We start from the raw sequence: 27,500 nt of genomic DNA, 5'->3' as shown, positions 1-27,500 counted from the left end.
TTAGGCGCCATCACCTCCTCTGCGTTCTCCGCCTCCTCTCGTCTTTGCTTTTTCATTTCATCTCTCTCCCTTTCTCCTCTCCCTATTATTCTCTTCCTCCCCTCCTCCTCCCCCTCCTCCTCCTCCTCTGACCTCTTTCCTGTCTCATCCCTCTTTTCCTTCACCCCTCATGCCATTGTCTCCTTTCTTTCATCCCTCCATCATCCCTTTCTATACCTCCCTTCATCTCTTCCCTCCTTTCTTTTTCTGTCCCTTGCAGCATCCTTTGCTTTTGTCATCTTTTCTTTACTTTTCCATCTTCCTCCATCTACCCATCGTTCTCTCCTTCCACTCCTCTCTCCTATCTCTTTTCTTTCCTATGCCTCATTTTTTGTCACCTCTTCTCTTCCTTTCATCTTCACTTCCTCTCATTGCGAGCTTCCTCTTTCACCTCATCCCCGTCTTTTCCTTGTCCTTTCATCTCCGCCTTCAGTTTCTCACTTTCATATACCTCCATCTCTCTCTTTCTACACCTCCTTCCATCTGTGCCCTTTGCCATGCTTCCATTTTCTTTTATCTCTCCTTCCTTTTCTTTTCCCCCTCCCTCCACTTTCTTACCCATTCCAGTCTTTTTTTGTCTCATCCCTCCTTCTCTCTAATCCTGACCTCCCTCCATGGTTTCCTCTTTTGCCTCATCCACTCTTCCAGTCCTCCTCTTCATCCTTCAGTCTCCTCCCTCTAAATTGCTTTATCCCTCCTCCCTCCCTCTGCCTCTTTCTTTTGTTCTTTCCTTTCCACTGTCCCATCCCTCCTTGTTTTCCCGTTTCTCCCTTTTCTGTCTTCCCTGTCTGCCTTCTCGCTACCTCTCCTTCCTTTCCTCAGTCTGTCCTCCTCCTCCGCTCCCTCCGCCCCTCCTCTTCGCCTCGCTCCCCCCGTGTCATTTCCCCCTGCCGTCATCTTTTCATCACTCCCTCCATCCCTCCCCGATCTCCTCTGCCAGGGAGGAACAGGTGGCTTGTCTCTGCTGTGCCTTTTGGTGGCTTCCTGCCTGAAACACACAGTTGGAGGGAGGGAGGGAGGGAGGGAGGGAGGGAGGAAGAGCTCGTGGCCGATGTCAGTGCCCTGGCGCTCGGGCTTGTACCATGTGATGGACGGAAGAAGGAGGATCGGGAGGAAGTGGAAGAGGAGGAGTAGGCACCCGATTGAAGGCTGTGATTTTCTCGACTGAGAGAGAAAGAGAGCAGCAGGTGCTTCAGTTTGAAGCACTCGTACAGACGCACACATGCACTTAAAGATAAGAGCCACCAAGATATTTCTGGGCCCACGCCACCGTGACATCACTTCCTGTTGTCGAGTCAGTGAAGAGCCTGTGGTGTGTCTCAGCCTGGTACTTCATTTGGGAAATGCTCTTAACATCTCAGCATCTCTGCTTCCTCTAATTTCTTCCTTTCACTCCCGCTCGTTTTCCTCCTCCGCTGTCTTTTCCAGCTCTCCTCACTCCGTCGTTCGTTTCTTTCCTTTGCAGAAAGTGCACCAGTAGGAACAAGAGCTCGATGTCATCCAACATTTTCAGTGCTTAGAGCGACCTCTTTTTCCCTTTAACATACTTCCCCTCTCTGCTTTATTTTTATTCCCTTCCACTAATGTTAATCTCATGCTGCAGTTTCAAAAATTGACATATTTGGGAAAACAAGGGATTGGGCTTTTTCCTTTAGCCGCTAGGATTAGCCGTTGCTACTGTGGCTAGCCATCTCCAGAGCTAACTCCATATGCGTGGCATTAAGACTGATTAGCTCCACGCTAGCTCACTCATACTCAGGGTATTAAGGCTTAAAAGCTAGCACAGCTGGCTAGCACCTTGCATCTCCCATCCATCATGCGACGGGGGATTAGCACATGCTAACGACAGTTAGTGCTGAGAGCGGCCTAGCAGGCTAAGCATTAGCGCTTCAAAGAGGGGAAGTAAATCTGGCGCGACCTGAAAAGGCGTCCCTGATGAATAATTTTTTTATGTCTGTCTTTTCTGCAGTCACAAGTGTTTAAGTGTGGAGAAGTGTACGTTACAGGCCTGCCTGTAACACCTGGATAAGGGTGGTTAGTCTGCCCCTCGCTCGTAGCTTTCAGAGAGGAAGACTTCCTTTAGCAAGACGTGAACCGACACCGGAGGCCTGTAGCTTTGTTGGGCAGCTCCCAATCTGAATATGTGGACCAGTAAAAATGTAGAAAAAGCAGCTATTTAGTTGAACTTGACTTCAGTCATGGGAAGCGCTTCTGTAAGTGGACAAAAGCACTTCAGCCTGTATCTTATGAACCCCTTTGGAACCTGGACTGGATAAACTTTCCCATCCATCACGGCCGAGCTCAAATCAAAGCCGTTTCTCTTCACCGGAGGCCATTTAAGGACCGCTCCGGCAACAAACACTGAAAGGTTTATGCAGAGTACGGCAGTCCTCATAAGCCCTTGTTCCAAGAAACTATGCTATCTGGATATGGCGGGAACAGAAAAACCAGAAAACTGTTGCATGGAAGCACCGTGTCCTGCTTTCCTGTTGCACCTTCAGTTTCAGTTCAGAGATTGGCTGGATGCTGAGGATTAAAAGACACCTGGATGATGGACACAGGTAGCTGCTAAAGGATGAAGAAACTGAAGGACACCAGTGCGTGTCATAGTGAACGCAGTCATAGTGTCTCTGCGCTCCACGGCGGGAGTATTCAGGTTGTTTTTTTTTTTTGGCAAAGTGATGATTGTTTGGAGTTCATCACACTGCAGGACCGGTTTGAGGCGCTTTGAAGCATCCATTGTTGTAAATCCAAGGAATCAGAGTCAGTGCGTAAAATGATGGCAGGCTCGTAATTGGTCCTCTTCGTGGCGTGCATACACTGCTGCTTGCTGGACAAGTTGGTCTTTGTGTCTAAGGTTTAAGCGAAACATTTTTTCTTCATGTGAAACTGTCACAGTCAGTTAGCGGCGATACAGCCCAGAGCTGCCTGTTTCCCACAAACTCCTGGACTGAGCTTTTGTCTTTTGTCCGCGTCCTCGTCACAAACAGTCTCTCCGTGCGAATCGAGACGTTTGACTAGATTTCATTTAACGTATATTTTTCCATCTGATATTGAGAAATGTGATTTTCCTCGTTACTGATGAAATAAGTGAAAAATGTCCCGTTTTAAACGACAGAGGACTCTTCTCCTTGCAGAGCATCCCTCACTCTTCTCCTCTTCGCCTCGTTTTTAACTCCTGTCAGACTTAAACTTTTCCCCTCTTACTCCCTATCTCTCCCTCCTTTCATCACTCTGAACGTTCCTCTTCGTCTTTTTTCTCTGCTTCTCCATCCTTCTTTCAACCTCTCTGTCCCTTCGCCTCCTGTTTCATCCTTCACTCACTCTGATCCCCCTCTCTCCTCCCTCCTCTTCCTCCTCCTGCTCATCCCTCCTCCTCTTCAAAGCTCTGTCTATCTTTCTCTGGATTCAATCCTCCCTTCCCTTTCATCCCCCTCTCTCCTCCTCTCGTCTCTTCCCTTTCCTTCTCTCCTCTCATCTCCCTCCTCTGCTCTCGTCCTGTCTCGACTCGTCTCTTCCCAGTTTGTCTCTTCTCTGATCTGCTCCTCTCCTCTTTCCCTTCATCTCCTCCTCTCTTTGGTTTTTTGCCTCTCGTGTCCTGTTCCATTTCTTCTCCTCTTTTCTTAATGTTTGACTCCTCTTCTTCCTTTTTTCCTCCTCTAATCTCCTTCATGCTTGTCTTTAGTTCCTTTCCTTTCTCTCGGTCCATCCTCCAATTTGTCCTCCTCTCCTTCCTCTCTTATGTCCCCTTCCTAAGTGTCTGTCTCCTCTTTTACTTCCTTTTCTCCTTTGCTTTCTGATCCTTCCCTTTCCTCCCTCTTCTCCTTCTCTTTTCCTTCTCCCCATCTTTCCTCCTTTTAACTTTCCTCTCATCTCTTTTTTCTTCTTTTCCCCCTCCCTTTCCTCACTGCCCATTTCCTCCAATACTTCCTTTTCTCCTCTCATCTCCTGCTCTCTTTAGCTCACCCTTTTCTCCTCCCTTGTCCTTCTTCCCCCTCCCATTTCCCTCTTCTCTTCTTCTTTCTTTGTCTTCCCCTCCTTCCTCTCTTTTAAGCTTTCCTTGTTTCTCTCCTCCTTCATTTTACTCCTCCCTTTCTCCTCGTTTATCTCTTCTTGGCCTCTCCTTCCTTGCTTCTCTCTTTTGATCTTATTTTCTCTTTTTTTCTCATCTCTCCTCCTGTTTTCCTCCCTTTCTTAGATCTCTTCTCCTCCTTTCTTTTTGCCCTCTTTTCTCCTCTCTTTTCACCTCATGTCTTGTCCTCTTTGTCTTTTCTCCTCTTTTCACTTTTCTGTCTTATCTCATGTCTTTCTTACACATTATCTCCTCTCCTTTCCTTTACTTTCTCCTTCTTTTAATCTCATCTCCTGTTTTCCCTTCTCATCCCCTCACCTCCTTCCCTCTCCTCTCTCCTCCTTCCCCTCCTCTCCTCATGTCCTCTTTCATCCCGACGTGCCAAAAGAAACCCAAAAACTCAAAACAGATCCTCCTTCTTCTCTCAGCTGTCAGCTGTACCATCTCTCTCTGTCTCTTTCTTCAGTTTCACTCTTTTAACTGAAGAGACATGAGGCGAAATTAAAAGACACTTAGATGTATTCACTGTTTGTTTTGTACCTGATGTGTGTTTCCATGCTCAGAAACACACTTGCACGCACACACGCACGCACACACACACACTGTTGGTGTCAGTGACAGGATTTGGCTGACAACTCGGTGATATTAGACCTCTCTGTTAACTTAAACTACATAGGAGGATCAGAAGCAGCTGTCAGCCGCCGTGTGTGTGATCTCTTGTTCGACTGCCTCGGTGTCATCAGTAAATTTTGCTCCGTCCTCCCTCGATCTAATTCCCACAGGATATTAAACGCAGACACGTTCAGCCGAGGACCAGAAATATCTATGCAAATATATTCAGATAAGTCTCGTTTAGAATAAAATGTAAATACGGAGATGTGCCTTCCGAAGTCGTGATTGTTGGCATGAAAGTAAAGCACATTATTTTGCAGCATTAACATTGTGAGTCACCTGAAAGCACCTGCTTTCAGAATACACATTTTTGACCGTAACAGCTATTGAGGCATATTGAAGTTGCTTGGAAATGGCCTGCAGATCGTTATCTTCCTCCTAGTTCGACGCATGTCTGCAAAAACGTGATGTCGAGATGTTTCCGCTCATGGTGCAGGTGAGATGAAGGCCTGAGGAAGACGCAGCTGTATGCATGTGTAGTACCGATGTATTGAGGCGTAATCAGATATTTAGGTGAACATTTTAATTAGCGCACGCATTCCAGCGTGAGCAGAACAGTCTGCTTCCTGTCTTTGTCACCACAGCTGGCTGTCATGTGTCTTACTGTAATTCTTTGGTGTTGTTTCACAACTTTTATGTGTTTTCAAGTCAGAAATCAGCTGCTTTTGACAGCTGCGTGTCTTTATTTTTGCAGCTTAAATTGTTACCCTTGGCCCGGTTTTGGCAGGTTGTAGTGCAGCAGATATACAGCGTTTAAGACACTTGTTTATATCTATAAAAACAGAATTGCAGAGAAGAGAGCTGCACATAAACACATGTGAAAATGAGGCACATTTAAATAGATGCGTGCGCGCCAATATGTGCACGCACGAACACAGGCGTTCAAAGACACACATGCAGAAACATATGTGGTATATACACCCATACAGAGGCATACATGCTGTACATGAACCCACTCACACTCCTAGTTGGTTTTCACTCCCTTCACCAAACCAAACACTGTAATTTATCTCCATCTCGCTCTCAGTCCGACCTCAGGCCGTTAAAGGTTTCCCGTTCGGTTTGTGGTGGGCAGAAATGTCAGAGCTGTGGATTCCAGCGCTGGGCAAAGAGGCTGCTATGTGGTGGCTGATTGCTATGCTATATATGTTATGTTTCTGTCCGTGGGGTGCTGTTTTTTTAGGCAGCTTGTGTGAATATTGAAGTGAGGGCTGCCTGGGCCTTGATGATCTGATCTGAGCTGAAGGGTCCTGGCAGGAAGAAACTTTCCCGTCTGTGAGGTTTGCTTTGGGATCGGATGCTACGGGACCGATGTCGGCGCTCTCACTGGATCTGCAGGGTCGTTCAGTACATCGTCGAGCATATTCACGCATTTGTGAGTTTTATGCTTCTTCTTGAATGTCAAAGGTTAAAAAAGTGGTGCGTTTGTCCCGTTGTTGTAGCTTTCAGCTCATCTTCAGGTCTGCTCCAAAGCTTTACTCCCCCCCCCCCCCCGGGATGGACCGACTTGAAGACTGGAGAGATGTAACTGAACTTTGGTGGACTGAAGTGGATGTGAACTTTCCCTGAATGTACAAATGATATAAATAGAAGCAGACTGTTGGAAAACAGTTAACACAGATCTGTAACTTTTAACATTTAGTTCTATTTGGCTTCCAAGGAAAGGATGCTACTCCATCTGTTCGCCTTTCCTCTTCCCTTACTTCACTGTCATCCTCCTTTTTTCTCTCCATATGTCCTCTCCTCTCCTCTCCTCTCCTCTCCTCTCCTCTCCTCTCCTCTCCTCTCCTCTCCTCTCCTCTCCCCTCCCCTCCTCTCCTCTCCTCTCCTCTCCTCTCCTCTCCTCTCCTCTCCTCTCCTCTCCTCTCGTTTCTCCGATGCTGCTCATGGCCAGAAGAGTTATATTTAGTTCCTCTCTCCTCCTCCTCCTCCTTCTCTCCCTCTGTTTCTCTGTTTTGCCCCTGCAAAGATGGCTTCATTAGCCATAGACCTCAGCATGAAAACACACATGCATACACACACACACACACACACACACACGCACACACACACTGGGGTATGGAAGGGGATCGAGTCTGTTACATAAGAGCCTCTCTTATATAATTTGATGCATATTTGATGCTGAATGGTGCAATGGCAATGCAGAAAGCTGCAAAGTGTGTGTGTGTGTGTGTGTGTGTGTGTGTGTGTGTGTGTGTGTGTGTGTGTGTGTGTGTGTGTGTGTGTGTGTGTGGATGAGGAAAGCCAGATTTTTTCACAGTTTGGCCTCTCCTTGCCCTCGCTGAGCTGTTGCGTCATCAGGGAAAGCTAAAGGTGAACGGGCAGTCACAGTGTGTGTGTGTGTGTGTGTGTGTGTGTGTGTGTGTGTGTGTGTGTGTGTGTGTGTGTGTGTGTGTGTGTGTTTGTGAAACAACAACATACTGAAACATCTTCCCGATGCTGAGCTGCTGAGTTTCAGCTCCTGAATCTCAGAGTTTAAAACTTCCTCTAACTTGTCTGCTTCTCCTTTATCTCCATTTCCTCCTCTGTGATCAATATCAGTTTAATAGACATGAATCAATGAAGGTTAATGGCTTTTACCTGGATTCACCTCATCGGTGCATTTCATCAGAGTGCCCCGGGTGTCTTTACACTCAGGTTACAGCTTCGTAATGGATCACTTTCGTTGTAGATGCAGTTATCGAAGCCTCGCTCACCTGTTTTTGTGCGTTTTCAATCAACATAAAGAGTCCTCTTGTTTTATGCTGCCTTCAAGTCATGTGGGAAATATTAGAGTACACACGAACAAGCCAACAAAGCGCACACACGACTCAGAAAATGGGAATTTATTGGTTTAAGACTTTCCAAAAGGCTTGTGGTTTTCTTATTTTAGGTTGCGTCTGTTTGTTTTGGGGACTTTAGTCAAGGCCTTTTACTGGTTTCTGTTTACTGGTTCACACAATTATGTTGAACTCTAATGTTTCAGGACTTTCTTTTTTGGCTTGGCACTCAGAGGTTGCTGGTTCAACTTCCAGTTTGCCCCAGTATAGCTGTCAGCTCCCAGCAGTGCACAGCTGTGGTTGAACTGGGCAGCTCCCAGGTGGGAATGTGTGGAAATCCCCCTCAGAGAAATAAAAAAGTCTTCCCACGCCGCCTTAATGAAGATTTCCCGACATGCTCCGAGTGCCTGCATCCCGAATCCCACTTCTGTGGTAAACAACCTGTTTTGTTTTTGTCGGGAAGCAGAGGGTGACTCGTCGGCTTCTGACTCCTTTATTTGTTTGTTTTTTTCCTTCTTTAATTTCCCGAGGGGGGAGTAAGTCATAGAGAGGTTGGATTCTGCCAAACAGAAGCAGCTGAAATGGAACAAAAAAAGAAAATTGAGCTACTACGACACCCGTGACCTCAAGACAACTCAGACCTCTGCAGATGATGCATGTGTGAGTGTGGATCGAGTGGATGGAAACGATCCTCACTTCCATCAGTCAGAGACCAAAGTGAATTAAATGTGTTTCTTTAATAAAATTTAATTACAGATTGAACTTACAGAAGCTGAAACCAGCAAATGTTATTGTTAATAAATGACTTAAATGATCAATTTTCACTTTTATCTCATAATTTCTGTCATGTGTTGAAAAGCAGAATCAATTCTGGGCTGATTTGATTTTTACTAGGATTTTTTTAATATCATCAGAACTGTTCAATTATTACTAGCATCATAAAAATGTCATGGATATTTAAAAACTCTTCTTTACATAATGTTGTATTTGTATTTGCACACCGATGGAACTGAAACACGTCGCCACATGAAAACATGACCACAATAATCGAAACACTGTCCTGTTTTTTACTGATCATAACAAGTAAGAAGTACTTTACACGTATACAAAAACACATTAAGTATCTTATTACTGTGTGTGTGTGTGTGTGTGTGTGTGTGCGCAAGTGTGTGTGCGCGTCACACTGTACTGCCCTGACCAGCAGACACCATCCGGCAGCCAGCTAGCCATGCTATCTGAGCTAATTTCCTGCCGCTAACAGGAAGGCTGCCCTTCTGGTGACATTGGTGTAACACTGGAATTCACCCCCCACCCCCCACCCCCCCACCCCCCCGCACAGTCGCTGTCAGATAATGAGGTTGCGTAACAGTTAAACTCTTCCCTGTGTTGTTAATATCGATTAGCCCGCTCTGTCTGACGTACAGCAGACACACACAGGGCACTCAGTTGCCAGTCCATCAGCTGGCAGATCAATCAGAGCCTAATGAGATAAACGAGCTCACTAATTAGTTAACGAACCGCTGGCTGACTGACTGACATAAGCACACCCAGAGCCAGCCTGGCAGCTCCTCTCGCTGTCGGCTCAGGGGAGGAGAGAGCGAGAGTTCCTTAACGAGATGCAGCGCAGCTCATCCAATTCCATCTTTATAAGCATCATTTCGACAAACAAAGACTTAAAATATCCACTTAACTGAAAGTGCCGTCATTATGTGCCCATTTTAGATTTTACCCCAGCTGGAATTATGACTTGAAAAATCTCAGCTGGAAGCAAAATTTGACTGTTTTCTGCTGCAGAATGCTGTGTAATACTGGCAGAAAGCAAAGCTCTGTGGAACTTTTTATCAAGATGCTTTTATTATCAGCATTTAGCTGCACAGCAACAGTAAGAAGCTCTGAACTGGATTTATTTATTGTTGATCCTCAGTTTGTGCAGCGAACACACAAATTCTTACCGTCATGAAACAGTTAAATTTGATAAATATGCGCATTTGCTTTCTTCTAATGAGACGGTTGATACCGCTCTCACGTCTGTGTGTTTATTACGGAGCTGGGAGGCAGTTAGCTTAGCTTAGCACGAAGACTGGAAGCAGGGGAAGACGACTCACCGGGCTTGGTTCAAAGCAGCAAGTCCTCGACTGTAACTCAACTGTCATTTATCTGTCTGATCACTTCTCCTTTGCAGCTTGTCTGGGTTGCCAAATATATTTGGTTAGCACACATTTCCATATAGATTTAATGACACCAAACTGATGTTAACTGGTTAGCTTCAGAGTTGTTGGCGCATGTTTATTTGACATTGCACAGTAAGTGCAGGAATGAAATCAAAAAAGTGTATTTCCTATTCCTTCATTATAATATAATTTAATGGCTCCCAGCTCAGAGGGCTCCTGATTCCCCTTTTTCAAGACACAACAAATGTTCCTCGTACATTTCCTCTCGGCTCGTCGTCCCCTTCACAGGTACACCAAAAGCTCTTCAACACGTGGATGAATAAGTGCAAATGACATGCAAGTCATCATCTTCATCATCACTATTTGTTAAAAAAGTCATCAGGGAACTTTTAAAAAAGATTTCACTGCATCCTGGAGAGGCTTTTTATGCCAGATCGGCACTGCTGAGCGTCAAGGTACTCTAAATATTTAGTTACTCTGCAGACAGCGACAGTCAGCCGGAGCGTCGACAGCGTCCAGCAGATGTAGGCCGGTGGGTTAGTTTGTCTCAGTCAGCTTTGATTGACAGCGCTGTCCTCCTAACCCTGACACACTGCATAGACCCTGTGTGTGTGTGTGTGTGTGTGTGTGTGTGTGTGTGTGTGTGTGTGTGTGTGTGTGTGTGTGTGTGTGTGTGTGTGTGTGTGTGTGTGTGTGTGTGTGTGTGTGTGCCTGTGCTGGCATAGTTTGCTTGTCTAAACTGGACACCCCCGATGTCTCTGGGACCAAAGTGGCTTCTGTGAAAAGGACACATAGCTGGAGCGTCCGTGGGGACAGACCTGAATAATTTTAGCTTTGTGGGGCAAGCCTGAGCTGGATGACAGGCGGAGAGACAAACAGCTGAGCAGACGGACGGACGGACGGACAGACGGACAGACAGACAGACAGACAGACAGACAGACAGACAGACAGACAGACAGACAGACAGACAAACAAACGGACAGACAGACAGACAGACAGACAGACAGACAGACAGACAGACAGACAAACGGACAGACAGACAGACAGACAGACAGACAGACAGACAGACAGACAGACAAACAAACGGACATACAGACAAATGGCGATCACTAAGGTTCAAACTAAATGGATGCAGACTATCATAAAGCTGATATTCATGAATCAAAGCTTAGTTTTGGCTCAGAAATAAGTGAAAAATAAAAGAAAACAGGAAAAACAGTAAAGTAAATATGGCTAACTCTGATGGCTGACTCGCTTTTGTTCTTGCACAAGAGGCTTCAAATGTTTCCCTGATCGGGCCCATATATGGCTGCCAGAGTTGGCTAAGGTTTGGGTTGATTTAGGCTGATTGTCAGGACATTTAAGAGCAACTTTAGGCCACGTTCAGCAACCAGAACGTATCTGAGGTGTAGACATCCCTCAGTTTAAGTGGTGTGGTGATATTTCATCATTCATTGTTCACTCAAACGGGAGGAAACTAAAATAATAATAATGCGCTATTAGCAGAATTCAACAACTACAGCTCCCATGAGGCTTTGACAGCATGCCGATGGCTTGGACTCTACGTTGCTGCGTGCCAACACATTTTTTTAACATGCTGTACATGTGATTTTACAACAGCAGGTTGTTGGGAGCACTGCTGTGTGTTTGTCTGCTGTGATGAAAAGAGAAGTTGGTTTTCTTATTTTCTCTTCTTCTCTGTCCTCACGCGCTCTCTGCTCTCTTATTCCTGGCTTCTGTTGTGGCACCGTGTCACAGGTGTTGCAGGAAAAAGGTACGTGGGATGATCTGAGTTTGTGTTTCTGTAATTAAAGTCGGGGATAACCTTTGTGTTTTGAGGTTTGACTCGTTAACTTTAATGAGCAGAAGTTTGGGGTAAACACTGTGTTTTGGCTTTTTTTTGCAGTCAGTAATCAGGCTTATGTTAACCTTTAAGAGCTGACGTCAGCTGCTGTTGTCAGCTGTACCTGTGCAGCCACCCACTGCTGTGTGAGCGTGTGTGTGTGTGTGTGTGTGTGCGTGTGTGTGACAGAGGAAGGCAGCAGTCTCTTTAATGAGGGTGAACTCGAGGCTTTGTGCTTAGTCTTCACTTGGCCTGCTGGGAAGGTTGCTGGCATACGGGCATGTGTGTGTGTGCATGTGTGTGTGTGCGCGCAGATGTGCCCGCATGTGTGTTTGTGTATGTGTGTCATCCTTGTTATGAGTGGGAAGCCCCCCATACACATTGCAAGACTTCTATTAATGAACACCAGCCTCAAGTAAGTTGAGTGTGTGCGTGCGTGCGTGTGTGCGTGCGCGTGCGTGCGTGCATTTTACCACCCCCAGGGGGCGACAGGTGCTACGGGCAACATGAAACCCTGCAGAGTGACATGGTGAGAGAAGGAAAGAGAGAGGGTGTGAAGTGATGGGGGGGGGTGAAGAGCTAAGAGCTTTAATGTGCTGAAGGGGTTCCAGCAGACTGGCTCCCATTCGGGGTTCCAGTCCCTCCCAGTGGTGTTGGATGGGGTGGAGGTCTGGGACCAAACCAACCCACCAAACTGGGAAAACCGTCTCTGTGCGGCATTAATATGTCCCGTCACTGGAGCTGAGGGGCCCGGCCCGGAGCGTGAAAGACGAGACGGGGGTGTCCACATAGTTTTGTCCATGCAGTGTTGACAAAATGACGGATCTGATTGAGAGATAGTGGAAGAGAGAGGAAGAAAGAGAAAGACAGGGAAGCAGAGATAGACAAATAGACAGAGATAGTTTTCACTGCTGGAATCAAGGACAGCTGGCCTGTGTGTGTGCGCGCGCGTGTGCGTGTGTGTGTGTGTGTTTGCATGGCAGGGTTGCATAACACTAAACTGGATCCCCCCGTGGCTTAAAGGCTAAAGTGGTCCCTCTCTCTGTGTCTCAGTTCAATTCATGAAGCGTTTTAGAAAAAAAAAAACACTGAGGTCTTCGGGAGATGATTGACAGTGTAGACAATCAATGAGGATGAAAGAGGTGGGATGGAATTGTAGTTTAATCGCAGTGTTGGTCAGAAACATGTCGAGCGCAGGATGAAGGACGTGCTTTGTTTTTCATTTGCTTATTTCTCAACAGCAGCTATGAAGAGCTGCTCAGTGAAGGCACAGTGTCAGCGTCCAGTTCAACGGAGACGCCTCCTCCTCCACTCCAGGTTTTGTTCGGGTCCCTGCGAGCGTTGTGCGGAGAAACACCTCGTTTTAGGACCGTTTCCCATGATGCTTTGCTGCAGGGAAACTCTGCTGTGGAAAGAACAGCCCTCGCATTTTCTCTGCTCCACTTCCAAAGCTGCTGGCTGCTCCCTGTTGTCTATAGGGGTGTGTGTGTGTGTGTGTGTGTGTGCGTGTGTGTGTGTGTGTGTGTGTGTGTGTGTGTGTGTGTGTGCATTATTTTATGGGCGAGCTCACAGGCGCTCGCAGTTGTGTGTGCCCATGAATTTTAAGTGTGTGTTTGAGTGTTGTGTGTGTAACCCTCCACATGTGGGCACTTGCAGGCACTGCCATGCAGGTGTGTGTCCGTGTGTGTGCATTAATGTGTGTGTGAGGACTTGTGTGCGCTTGTCTGTTTACCGGTGAATTTCTATTTTACAGCGAGGGAAAGCAAAGTTTTGATTGGTGTGTAAAGGAACGAGAGACAAAGAGGAGAACAGAGTGAGAGGACGTGTGCAGACTAGCCAGCTGTTGTCTTAGCAGATGACCAAGTTTCCTTGGATACAGTGGTCTGCGAGAAGTTGATACACACAGTTTCTGGCAGTGAAAATCGCAGAAGAAGAGGCAATGGAGAGCTTTCAGAAGATTAAGACCCACAGATTTCAGTTTGACCAGAGAGATCTGATGTCAAAAAAGTCCAAAACGTATTGTGTACGCGATGTGATCTGAGACGTATTTGAGCCAGATGTTTAGCAGGTGTAACGTTTGCCTCTCCAACCGGCATCCATAATCTTTACTGCTCACATGTGTAACTACATCAGTCTGTGGAAATTAGCCAATAACGGCGTCTGTCTCCAGTGATTACAGCAAAGAGGGTAACAGAAACGAGCCTCTGTTCTGTCCACCGCATATTTAGAACATCCTGCTCTGAGGTGACGATCTGATCCCAGATCAGTGCAACCACCTGCTGATCTGTGTGGGCGAGAGCGCGGCGTCAATCAGCACCTGTGAGGACGAGCAAACGTTCGTCTCGTAGAAGCCGTTCATCCACGCCAGTTTACGGATCGTTGTTAGCTCGTTAATGTTAGCCAAATGGTCGACGCTGCGACTTAAGTGCAGATGTTATCACTCGTGTGGCATTTCTGCATCATCACGAGCTTCTGGAAGCAAGACAGGCTGCAATCACAGACAGGACAGCTAAACATGCAAGAAAACAAGCAAAAAGGCACAAATTCAGCTTCGCCGGTTCTTGCTGGCCTCATGCTGAGTTCTCATTGGCTGCTGGAATCGAATGTGTTTAAACAACTGTTGCTGGATCGGTGACTCCAGGGTTTTTGGCCGGATCCGCATTATGTCACGTCACTCATGGGAACAACAGGAACCAAGGCTCGGGATCTGGTCGGCAAACAACCAGACTGAACCCGGCTTACAGCGAGAGGACGGAGGGGAGGGGGCGAGAAGACACTGACAGAGAGGCACTGAAGAGGAAGCAGATGGAGAATGATTTAAATATGAAAAGGAAAATTTAGGAAAAGTAAGAGTACATCTGAGAGTAGAGGATGAGAGAATAAAACAGAGGAAGGAAAAGAGCAGCGAAACACAAAGCGAGACAAAGTGAGACAGAAAGTGAAACGGCAGAGAGACAAAGACCGAGACAGAGCCCGGCTGGGGACGAGGACGAGACGCTTCCAGCCATATTTAATCATCAAATATTAATGCAGTAAAGATGGAATACAGGAAATTAATATTCCCCATTAACAAAGAAGAAGAGCGAGTAGGGGCCACAAAAGACAAACGGTCTCCATTCAGCGGTTTGATCACGGGGTCCAAATTACGTCTCGCTCTACATCCTCCATCTTGACCTGAACTCGTCTGGCCCGTCAGTTTTCGGTGTCCTCGCTGCTCCTCAGCGGCGTCTCAGCATGAATTCATCCATCAATGACAACGTGAGTTCAGGACGGCGGCGATTCTTTAGTCCTGCAGGTGGCGCTGTCTTAGTTGTTCTCCTGACCAGTTTCACTTCCTGTGTTTACGAAACAAACCTGGAAGGGTGAAACAAATCACTTCCTGTAGAGCAGGAAGTAGATAATGGGCCTTCAAACGAAGACTTGACGAACTCGGTGACAGTTTAAGATGCATCTAAAGTCAAGCCAAACATACACAGACGTCAAGACGATGATCACATTGCAAACGTTGATAAAATAAGACTTATTTATTATTTAAGACTTATTCTTGCCATTAAAATTCCACTGCCAGTATTCTTATGAGAAGTCTACCAGTGTCATATGTTGTGTTGCACTTGGGAAATCGCGTTGCATAGAGAGGACATTGAATTTCATGAGTCTATGCATTATGCACTATATGCACAGCTTATGAAAATACTGAAGCCAGCATGGATAATAAAGTGCACAGTTGAGAAAAATATACATAACAACTTAAAAAGTGCAGCAGACGTAACTGATAATGTGAGCATGAATTACAAAAACGTAATAAATACGGTCATAATGCATCATTTAGGCTGTTTTTCTGGTGTGATTGGCAGACTGGAATGATATGTGAATAAACCCAAAGCAGGATATCACAGCGTCTCATCCAGAGGGCGTCAAAGCCGAAGTTGCTGAGTGTCGACACGGATCACAGCACCGTGTTGGAGCGATGTGCTCGCAGGCTCGGCCTCTGTCTAACACTGACACTTCCTCCTCCATCCCTCCTTCTCTCCTCTTCTCTCTCGCTCCGTCCTCGCGCTGAGTGATCCTAACAAGGAGGATTATATATTTTCAGACTGAGAGCAATCCAGATATGATCAAGTATTTATGTAAGCCGCACTCTCGCGGCTCAGATACGTACAGAGCCCTCGACTCAACAGCTGTTTCATAATCAGCAGTCGCTGCTCCGTCTGTGTGTGTGTGTGTGTGTGTGTGTGTGTGTGTGTGTGTGTGTGTGTGTGTGTGTGTGTGTGTGGATGTTTACGCGTCTGTGTGATATCTTATAGTCAACAATAACCCACTGAATTATGAATGTCCAGTTTGGAGAGAACAGGCGTCTACCTGGCCCAGTTAGAAGACGTGTGTGTGTCCATACGTCGCCTGTTGTCTCCGCTAACTGTCGGCTCGTTAATCAGATTATAACTGATGATCTGCAGTAAGTTTAAAGCAACTTAGACACTTATTGCATGATGTGAAGTTAAACAATAGGATTTATAGATAGATTGCTGCACATGTACATAATTCATACATCTGTGTGTGTGTGTGTGTGTGTGTGTGTGTGTGTGTGTGTGTGTGTGTGTGTGTGTTTGGCAATACATAATACATAGAATACATCAGTGTTAAACCAGGTGCAGGCTGTGTAATGCTGAGGTCTGCAAATATACTGCATTGTGTGACACACACACACACACACACACACACACACACACACACACACACACACAGTATGCACACATACCAGCGCTGACCTGAGGTCGGCCCGCTGTGCATGAATGTATGATTCATATGGAATGAATATGAAATGTGTTGATGTTTAGTATTCTCAGTGCACAACAGGATGGGCCCCACACACACACACACACACACACACACACACACACACACACACACACACACACGCACACACACACACGCACACACACACACACACACACTGCTGCGTGTGTGTTTGTGGTTTCTTATTGTTCCTTCCTGATCCAGTATATGATTTAATGACAGGCTCTGATATTCTGTGCTGGCATTGGTCCTAAAACATCACACGTGTTGCTCCAGGACTGTCATCACAACTGGCCAATCATGTTGTTGTGATGTCATAGCTTTAATAATAATAATAACAATAAACTTTATTTGTGCAGCACCTTTCATACACAAATTGCAGCTTTACAAGAAAGCGCCGCTAAAAGTTTCACACTATTCTGATCCACAGGTGGCGCTATAACACACCAGGAAACACACAGTGTGCTGATGAAGGCAGTGAGGAAGAAGAGCAGCTAGTGAACATGAATGTAATCAATACAGGATTTAAAATGTTGGAAAAAAAAACTGGCTCTGCAGTAAGATGAGCAACATGTTTCACGGTTCGTCACGTTAGCGACGACACGAAGCTTTCAGGGTCAGCGGCTCCAGGTTTCCTCTGCTCAGTCCTGAGCTGTCGCTGCGTCGCTGACGGGGAAGTTAAGGTGCTGATTTCAGCTCAATTTTCAGCGCGTTTGCTTCCACGTGTCGGTGCTGAAGCTGTTTTTATGTATAAATTCTGGTTTTATGAGCCAGAAAGTAAGTGAACAAATAATTTGGTTGCTTTTTTCAGGGTGTTTTTGCCTTCAGTCTCTGTTCAGCAACTGAAACATGGACTGAGTTCATGCGACTGTCAGCAGTTTAACAGAAACATATGCTGCACATTATTATATATACACAAACATGCTACATGCTAATACACACATACAGTATATGTACAGTATATATATCCCGCCCTTTACTGTGTCAGAGTTTTCTAAATCTCAGTGCGTGTGTGTATTAAAGTGTGTATTTATAAACAGTAAAAGTTTGTGTGTGAGCGTGCACGTCCTTGCAAAAGTGCCTTATGTGTTGGCCCGGCGCCTCCCCCCCAGCTGCAGCCCCTCCATCTATTTCTGGCTCTGCGTCACGCCTGGGCTTTACTCCTGTGGCAAGAGGAGTGTTTCTCTAGGGCTCCCACTCTGCTACACACACACACGCACACACACACACACCTTCCGACAGACACACTCACACATGCCTGCCCAGTGAACGAGTGAGCGCGCTCGGATGTAAACACACAGAGTGACGGACGGACAGAGGAATGGATGGATGGAGGGATGAATGGGTGGCTGCTGGCGAACTGGACGCACTGGGAGTTTAAACTTGAACGTGTGTGTGTGTGTTTGACACAGAGAGAGAAAGTGTGTGTGAGGGTCAGCCGGTCGGTGTGTCTGTGTTACCGTGGCGATGGAAGGAGGGAGTGTGAACACGGAGGAATGCTTTCGGTGAAAGAGAGGCAGAGCCGGCCAGGTTGGTTCAGTCCGTCCGTCCGTCCGTCCTTTCTGTCTCTGTGACGCTTTTATTTTTCTAAGTGTGTTAACGGCTGCCTTTCTGTCTGTGTGTTTGTGTGTATTTACGTGTGTGTGTGTGTGTGTGTGTGTGTGTGTGTGTGTGTGTGTGTGTTGCAACCAAGCAGGGGGGATGTCCTCTTCCGCTGTTGTCGTGGCGATGCAGCAGCCGTGAATGACAGCATGTGGTAATCGCTCGTGTGTGTGTGTGTGTGTGTGTGTGTGTGTGTGTGTGTGTGGGGCAAGGGTAGCTGTGACATAAGCTTCTTAATCAGAAATGTGCCTTTCTCTTCCTCTCTCTCTCTCTGTTTTCCAGTGTGTCTCTATCTCATGATAACCCATCTATCTGTCTGTCGACACAAACCTTCATCCCTCATCATCCTCTACTCTCTCCCAGGGCGCTGTTAATGGACACACACACACACACACACACACACACACACACACACACACACACACAGGACAGCTGACTGTCTCACACAGTGGTGTCAGTTCCCTCCATTAACCGAGGGGTGCCACCGTAACGCACGCACGCACGCACGCACGCACACACACACGCACGCACACACACACACACACACACACACACACACACACACACACGGTGTTGGTGTCTTGAGCCTTGAGAACAGTGATTTACAAGAAAACAGGCTGATGGTGCGTGTGTGTGTGTTACCTCGCTGCTGGGACCTCCCTTGTACAACAGCTCGCACACACACACACACACACACACAGAAATAAACACAAACACGCAGCCATCCGTCTGTCAAAGCGAAGAGGTGCGATACTGTACAGTGACCTTGAGAGCGAGTTCTTGTCATCTTACTCTGCTTTTACCTTCTCTGCTCTTTGTGTGTTTTTTGCTTTTTAGTTTTTGTCTTTTTTCCTCTTCACTTTGCTTTCCTCTCCTCTTCCTCTCTTTGTTTCCCTTTCATTTTGTCTCCTTTCTCCTTCCATCTGCTCATCTGCTGTTATTCCGTAAACTGTGGAACAGCCTCTGATCTGTGGAAATGCTTTTATTTTGAAATGTGCCTGTTCCAGTGGCACATCATTTACTTTTAAGCTGCCAAAACAACCTTTTGCTTTAATATACGTGTCATAATGGAGTCAGTGCGGATCAGGTGACAGACGGACAGACAGACAGAGAGAGACGGTGGAAACAGACGCAGCTGTCTGTCTGTTTTTCCAGACAAACGCTGACAGACAACTCAGTAAATACTGTAGATGGAAAGATGAATAAAATGAAGATGGGCTGTCAGGCAGACAGACGGACTGGGAAGCGAGAAGACAGACAGGTGGGCAGATAGAGAGTCAAACAAAAACACTGGCAAGCAGAGAGACAAGTTGACGTTCAGACGGACAGGTAAACAAACAGAAAAAGACAGACAAAAAAAACAAAAAACACACAGGAAGACAGGCAGACAAATGGAAAAAGACACCACGCAAAAATAGCCATAAACAGCCAGGCAGACAGACACTTAGGCAAACAGTGAGACGGCGAAACAGTCAAACAGTGAGACAGACCGACGAGGCTGACAGACGGACGGAGCGACAGACAGAGAGACAATCACTTCCTCCAGTCCTCTTAGAAAGAAGCGTAGGAAGTCCTGCTGCTTCGCCAAGTGTGTTAAACCATTTTTCCATTCACAAATTCTCAGACAGTGAAGTGTGCTGCTTCTGCCCCGGTATGTGCACGTGTGCGTTCGCTGTGCACGTGTGTGTGTGTGTGTGATGCTCTGGAGTCCGGTGAGTAGGCGATGTGTGTCTGAGGCCACGGTTGATCGCTTTACTTCAGCACAGACTCGCTGCTCATTTAAATGGGATTTGTTTTGGGGGTTGTTTTTTTATTTTTGGGGAGTTTTCTGAGATCTTCCTCCCCACAAACGTGCTGTTGTGCGTCACGAGGAGCGAGCAAATAACAGGCCGCCGAAGCTTTGGGAAGCTGGATTAGCACAAACAGCTACGGCTAACGTACGCTGATGGTGATTAAACCCAGAAAACCATGTTTGTTTCACGTCTCAGCCCATTTACTACAAAAAAGCCCATTACTTTATACTGCTGCTAACGAGTTTCCAAAGACCGGCGGTGTTTTTCCCTGCTTCCGGGCAGGTTCCTGTTCATTTGCGTACGGTATGAAAATCATCCTGCAGAGACGGCTAATCCGTCGCAGAGAGCATCACACACTATCTGCTTTTATTTGTAAGCATGTTGTGTTGCTGTTGCTTGGTAAAAGCTGCGGGGCAGCTGTGTCTCAGGAAAAATCCTCTGCTGCAAAACCAGAGACGGTTAGCATTCATGTTAGCTGACAGCCGTTAGCAAAATGGATGCCCATAGACAAGGAGGAAAGGGTCTTTTCTGTGGATGTTGTGGAGGAAGTAGGATTCAGCTGATGTGGTTGAAAGGTCCAGAAAAAGCTAGCAAGTGGACGCCGAGGTTTTTTCTTTTCTTGGGTCTAATTGTCATGATTTTGTCTTTTCATCAGTTTTAATAAGACTGTACTCACTCACTCACTCACAACGCCACAATAAATAACGTTTATGCAAATGATCGAAACCGCTTTATTCTGAGGTGAAACTGAAAGCAACCCGTCTGCTCACCTGACCGTGCGCCTTTTTTTAACACCGTCACGTTGCCGCAACGTCATTATAACTGCAAGTAAAACTGGACAAAACAGCAAAAATAAGACTCAGTTTGTTAGAAATTAAAATCGTCTTTTAAGGAAACTCAGAACTGATCAAATCTTTGTTTTTCATTTGTCTTAATTTTTCCTTTTTGTTGTTTTTCAAGACCAACTAAGAGCACATTTTACTGTGAAACACCTCCATATAAACAGAAAATACCTTTTCCGTATAATAAACTCACAGTATTTCTAAAAAACTAAGTTATACTTTATATGTTTTTGTGTTTTTTGTCTTCTCACCGTCTCTCTGACATCTCTCTGTCAGTCCAACTCTGCCTCTGACCTATATTTGTGCTTCTTCTGTGTGTGTGTGTGTGTGTGTGTGTGTGTGTGTGTGTGTGTGTGTGTGCGTGTGCGTGTGTGTGTGTCGTAACTCAACCACAAAACTCATGTTACCAAACACAACCGGCTTCCTCTTAGTATCCTTAACACACACGCAGAAACACACATGCTCGAGCAGGACAGGTGGCCGTATCACCTTGACGTCCAGTTTTACGACACACTCCACATTCATCTCTCGCTCGCTCTCACACACACGCACACACACACTCTCTCTCTCTGCAGGTATAAGCCCCTTATACCTTCTGTGCTGCAAATGCTGCCAGGACCACACACACGCGCGCGCACACACGCACACACAGCAGGTAGTGGCAGCATATCATAGCCTCTGGTCGCCTGGCAAGCAGGGCTTCATGATGGAGGGATGATAGGAGAGAGGGACGGGCAGATGGAGGCAGAGAGGAGAGAGATAGCGTGGAAGCAAGGATAGAGGGATGCAGACGGACGCAGGGATGGAGGGATGAGGATGGAGTGACTGAAGAGTCCAGAGGAGGATGGAGGGATGAGGGATGTTGAAGGGCAGATGAAGGGAGGGATGTAGGTGTCGAGCGAACGATGGAAGTTAAGAGGGAGGAATAAAGAGGAGGAGATTGGGGGAGGCAGGAGGGATGATGAGGAGATACGAGCGAATAAAGGCAGAGAAGAGGTTATGAAGGGAGTGATAGAGGATGAAGTGATGAAGGGAAGTACAGAGGAAGGCAGAGGGAGAGTGATGAAGGGGTGATGGCATGACTGAGGTGGAGGTATGGAGGTAAAGATGAATGATGGAACAAGAGCTGGAAGGAGAGAGTGATGAGCGATGAGGGAGACGACAGACGGAGTGAAAGTATGGAGGAATTGTTTCTTATTGCAGTCAAATATTTTCCTCTGTTTGTTTGTCTTTGACTCATTTACTCCTCTCCTCGTCCTCCTTTCATCTTTCTCTCATATTTCCTTCAGCCTGCTCCCCTGCCCTCACCTCACCTCTCCTTTCATCTCCTCTTCTCGTCCTCCTATGACTGCTTTGCTTTCAGACTTCTCCCGTTCTCTCTTCATCCTTTACCCGCTGTTCACTTTCCTTTCCTTCTTCCCTTTCCTCCTTCACTTCATCTTCTCGCGCCCATTGACCACCTGTCCTCTCCTCTGCTTTGTCCTCTTTTCACCATCGTCTCACTTCACCTCTTACTGAATGACACATTTCCCGTCCTCTCAGGGACGGCCGGCTGCTTCTCCTTCCTCTTCGTCAGAATGAAAGAGGAACGATAAAGAGGCCCGGCGCTGTGAAGACATGGAAACTTAGAGCGTTAACTGTTTTCTGCCGGCCAAACTTTGTCTGTCTCTCCGTCTCTCTCGCTCTTTTCCCAGAGGTGTTAAAGTAAGTGCGCTTGTGTGTTGGAGTGTGTGTGATCGAGTAAAGAGGCCAGGGTGTGTGTGTGTGTGTGTGTGTGTGTGTGTGTGTGTGTGTGTGTGTGTGTGTGTGTGTGTGTGTGTGAGGTTGGAATGTGGAGGCTCGTAAGTCACCTCTGATTTTCCACTCCCGCTGGGACACATCCCATTATCAGTTTTATATGAAACTAGGAAATTCCTCTGTGGTCTGTGTGTGTGTGTGTGTGTGTGTGTGTGTGTGTGTGTGTGTGTGTGTGTGTGTGTGTGTGTGTGTGTGCGTGGTGTCTGGCTCTATAATGAGCAGCTTAACAGTGGAATAAAAACTGGGCGCTTTCCTTCCCCTCTCCTCTCTGCAGTGCAGAACTGCCATAAAATCCCAAAAATCAGCTCTGAAATATGTCAATATTGTAATTATCCAGAGTTTGTGGATGTTTGAGATGCTTGATTGACGGGTTGATTGAGATGATGGTTTCATGTTCAGAATGTGCGACTGTTAGTTGTTCAGATAGAGGACTGTTTGTTGCTTCCTGTTCATAATGTGTTATTCGTGAGTTTTATTAATTAGGGTTTGGTGTTAATGAAGTCTGGCTGATGAGCTACTTTTTGCCTTCTTGTTTGGTGATGTGTTGGTTAATTGACGCGTTTGTTGGATGGTTAGTAACTGGTTGGATGCACAGGATAGTTGGATGCTTTCTTTGGGGTTTGGTTGGTTGGATCTGGGTGGTGACATGCTGTGAAACTGATGATGCTGACTGTTTGGTTGGATGGTGAAGGAGCCATGGGTGATACCAAACTGTGATTGGTGGTAACTGGTCGATAGCATAACTGAATGTTTACTGGTTGGATGGACCATTTAGGTGATAAAATGAAGCTCCTGTGATGTTTACTTGCATGGGTTTATTGGATTTAGTGGATGGCTGTTTGTTTGACGGTGTAATTTGTTTGTCCTTTTAATGAATCTGTCTCGTTGGTGTTTGGTTGTTTTGATTGTTGTCAGAGTTGGCTGAATTGTCAATTGGTTCGATTTTGTCAAAACCAAGATTTTAGGCTTTAGAGATGGCAGGTTTTTAGTTGATGGGATGGACAGGTGTTGTGTTGCTGATTGGTGTTTCTGGAGTGACAGGAAACATGGGGAAAGACATATAGAGATGACTGGATAGGCTGTTAATTGGCCGGTTGTTTTGAAAGAGCCAGTAAAGTTAGCGGATGTGTTAGCTCGTCAAGTGTTGCCTTAGCTGCTTTGGATCGCCTCTTACATGGTAGCTGGTTGCTTGGTGGTTGTTTGCATGGTTGCCTGGTTGGTTGATTGTTTCAGGATTATAAAACTGGGACACAGCTGGAAAGAATAGGGTGATGAGAAGCAGGACTAGGATACAAACATAAATACAAACAGTCGACGGCTGTAAGTTCGCTGCAGAAGAGAAGAGGAAAACAGAATAGGGAAGAGATGAGAATAGAGCCCACGTTTTTCCTCACCCGGAGGCCTTTTTACTTCCTAGTCTGCACTGAATGGAAAATCAACAGAGGAATATTCCACGCCTCCTTGTTTCTCGTTTGCTCTCTCGTGTCTCATCTCTACCTTGATCTTTTCCATCTTCAAGTCTGGAAAGAAGGTAGAAGACGTCGGAGGGGAGGGATGCGACGAGTCAGATTTAATCCCTCGCTTTCACAAAGTCACGTGGCTTTAAAGGTTGTTTTTTACATCAACTGTCTTTTATTGGCGAGCACACTGTGCAGACTATCAGGGACGATGGGAAGGAGGCTGAAGCTTTTTATCTGCCAGCCTTTCACTTACTTCCTTTCTCATTTTGGCAACCGAATATACTACTTAGAACAGAATCAAACTCCAAATGATGGCTGGTTACCTGCCAGAGCTGGGCCCAGTAGACAAGCCTACCAGTCGCAGCCACAAGTTGCCAGAGTTTGGCTGGTGGCTGGTGGTAATTTCCCACCCTGCAGCCATGTATTCCAGATGTTGTGGATTTGAATCCAACTTGTGACCTTGTTGCATGTCATCCCCTCTCTCTGCTGAGTTTTTCCTTTCATCGGTTTTTCCTCATTCTTTCCACACTCACTCCACCGGCTAACGAACAGAAATACTGTATTTAAAACTATTTGAACGCGATGAACGCAATGCTTGCGACATGTTCTTGGTTTGTAATTTGGGGCACAGGGAGTTCAAGGGATTGAGATATAGTGGACTTGAAATTGGATCGCGGTTGGTAGCAAATTCCCAGTCCGACTGGAAAGTGTGTAGAGAGTAAGTGAAAAACCACACTGACATTGAGCAAGGCACCTCCTGAAGCAGCCTCGGTCAGGGCTCGAGACTAACGTCATCCCGTCGTCCTGAGGATGATTTAAAATATGTGCGGAACAGACCGAGACGCCTCCGGACAAAAGGGATTATTGTATATATGTATGTTTAACTAAGGCTTGGAGCCAAGCGCCAGACTGAGTACTGATGGCTGACACTGTGCTCTTGTTCAGTGTCTGGCTACTCTTCGCAGCAAAAATATGACTTTTAAAATCAGAAAGGAGGCAGTAAATTCACCATTAACAGGGGATGCACCGTCCTTTTTCCTGATAATGCTACATAAAACAAATGTGTCTTGAAATTGGCTGCTAGCTGTTAGCAACGGGTGGGCAGCAGAGTGACGCTAACAGCTAACTGCTAATAGTTTACAGTTAACAGAGCTAATAAAGCTAACAGCGCTAAACACCGCAGGCGTGACAGTTTCTGCTCAGTGGAGCATGAAGCATTAAACAAAGTAGATAAAAGTACTTCAGCTGAGTACAGTTTGCAAGTAAAAGTACTTTGAATGCTAATGCTTACAGCTAACAGCTACAGAAAGGATGAACACGAGTGTTACAGAAGCGTCTTTTTTCATGCATCTAGTTCAAGATTCTGGTTTGTAAATGATGTTTTTGAATACAGGATTCATTTGCACTAAGAAATATAGAATAACACCAGACTTGTGCTCCAACTTGAAGGATTTTACGCTCCTCCATTGCTGCTTGCACTCATTAAACCTCAATAACATATTATTGATTAGAAAAAAAACTGCTTTTGTGATCATTTGGCAATAAGACTGTGGTGGAAACGAGAGAAACAAGGCGACTCGACATTTCCCCGAGGAGCTGCTGTGCTTCCTTCATCGTGTTACTGAAACAACTCATTTCTTACAATGCGTGAACCAGATTTTTCTTGCTGACTCCGACTATCTTTAGATCGCCTGAGTGCATGAAAGTTTCAGTAGCAGCTGCAAATAAACAGGCAGACTGTGAAGATCACTCCTTGGTGATGATCCAGAGAAGAAAATGAGATGCAAAGTGAAAGCAGTTCCTATAAACGCAATAATTCATGGGCTTTCCCTTTAAAGCCCATGGTGTCACATAACTTAAATCAGCTTCATTAGACTTCCTTAAGTGTGTTTACATTCACACTAATGATGTTAACCTGATTAAGGCTACTGTATAACTGCTGCTGAAATTATATCACCCCCTCTGCGGCTGGCGTGATGCAATTATCATATTTGTGGTTATGTGGTGATTATAAGAAGATAACACGCTTTAATCTCTTCTCAAATGTGTTATTTTGTCGTTTGTATATTTTGTGTCACAAAGGTCGACTGACAAAAAGAAGAAAAGACGGCGACTCGTCATTCGAGCCACTGCTGTGGTATTATAATCAATGAGCAGACCTGGTCAGTTTCACCTCCTTTGATTCATGGAATCATTCGCTGGACTAAGTGGATTATGGGTAAAACATGCAGAGGAGCTGCGTTGTAGATTAAGTGTGATCATGTTGTTAGAAAAAGTCCAATAAAAAAAGATCCAGAGCAGCTTCATTTTCCTCTTTGGAAAAGCTCAATTCAGACAGATGGAAACACACACGTCTGCCTCGCCATCTGTGTGTGTGTGTGTGTGTGTGTGTGTGTGTGTGTGTGTGTGTGTGTGTGTGTGTGTGTGTGTGTGTGTGTGTGTGTGTGTGTGTGTGTGTGTGTGTTTTGACAGACATGAAACAGAAAAACAGTGTCATAGTTTTCCCTGCCTTCGTCCTGGCAGACCAGAGCAAGAGGACGACTCGGAAAAATCTGATCTCAAAACAGCCATCCCACTGTGTGTGTGTGTGTGTGTGTGTGTGTGTGTGTGTACACATGTGTACACATGTGTGCACACGTGCGCGTGTGCGGCACATGTGACTGTCCACTTCTCCGTCATTGTGTGTTTTGATGTTTTCCATCCATTACATTGTCGGTATGTGTGTGGATGTTTGTGTGTGTTTTTGGCGTTTTCCATCAGCGTGTGTGTGTGTGTGTGTGTGTGTGTGTGTGTGTGTGTGTGTGTGTGTGTGTTTCCGTTCTCTGCCACATCTTAAACCATGTGGCTGAGAGACGACAAATGAGATGAATTGAAGGAACTTTCCTGCCTCTGAGATCTCTCTCTCTCTCTCTCTCTCTCTCTCTCTCTCTCTCTCTCTCTGTCTCTCTCTCTCCCCTCCCTCTGTCTCTGTCTCACTCTCTTGCCTCTTTTTCTCCCCCCCCCTTCGCCTCCTCTCTTTTCCTCCCACCTCTCCTGCCCTCTCACATTTACTCTATTTACTCCATCTTTTCTTTCCCTCCTCCCTTCGCCTCTCTCCCTCACTCTCTCCCATCTCTTTCTCCCTCTCTTCATCACTCTTTCTTCTCCTCTGTCCCCTTTCTCTCCTCTTTCTCTTTTTCGCCCCCTTTGCCCCCCTTCTTTACCTCCTCTCCCCATCCCTCTCTCCTTCCCCTCTTTGTGGCTCCTCTCTTTACGTCCTCCTTCCCATTGCCCCCTCTTTCTGTCTTTCTTTTCTTCCCCCTCTGCTCCCTCTCTCACCCGTCTTTCTCTCTCAGTTTCTCCTTCTTTACCTCCTCTCTGTACCTCTTCCCTCACTCTCTCTCCCCCTTTGCCTCCTCTTTTCCCCATTTGTCTCTCTCCCTCTGTTTCTCTCTCCCCTCCTCTCCCTCTTTGCCTCTGCTTTCTTTCACTCCTCTCTCTCCCTCCCTCCCCTCCTCTCTCTCTCTCTCTCTCTCTCTCTCTCTCTGTCTAGCTCTCATTTCTTCCTGTTGAATGTGTTTCTGAATGTGTGTGTGTGTGTGTGTGTGTGTGTGCGTGCGTGCGTGTGTGTGTGTGTGTGTGTGTGTGTGTGTGTGTGTGTGTGTGTGTGTGTGTGT

At 46.2% G+C, this 27,500-nt stretch overlaps 1 protein-coding gene across 3 annotated transcripts in view; it reads left to right on the top strand.

The window, feature by feature from the left end:
- The window catches only part of hivep2a (HIVEP zinc finger 2a), a 92,612-nt gene that overhangs the window by 13,881 nt on the left and 51,231 nt on the right, over positions 1 to 27,500 (top strand). Inside the window, exon 1 of one of the 3 annotated variants that reach the window (XM_070986795.1) lies at positions 17,563 to 17,880. The exons of the other annotated variants lie outside the window; for them this stretch is intronic. The gene's annotated coding sequence lies outside the window, so the exon portion shown is untranslated. Of the gene's footprint in view, positions 1 to 17,562; positions 17,881 to 27,500 lie in introns of those variants that run through there. 3 annotated transcript variants of the gene reach the window in all.

Source organism: Chaetodon trifascialis, chromosome 19, assembly GCF_039877785.1.
Source record: "Chaetodon trifascialis isolate fChaTrf1 chromosome 19, fChaTrf1.hap1, whole genome shotgun sequence".
Taxonomy (NCBI): Eukaryota; Metazoa; Chordata; class Actinopteri; order Chaetodontiformes; family Chaetodontidae; genus Chaetodon; species Chaetodon trifascialis.
The sequence above is the reverse complement of the archived record's forward strand: the minus strand, read 5'-3'. Positions and strand labels throughout refer to the sequence as shown.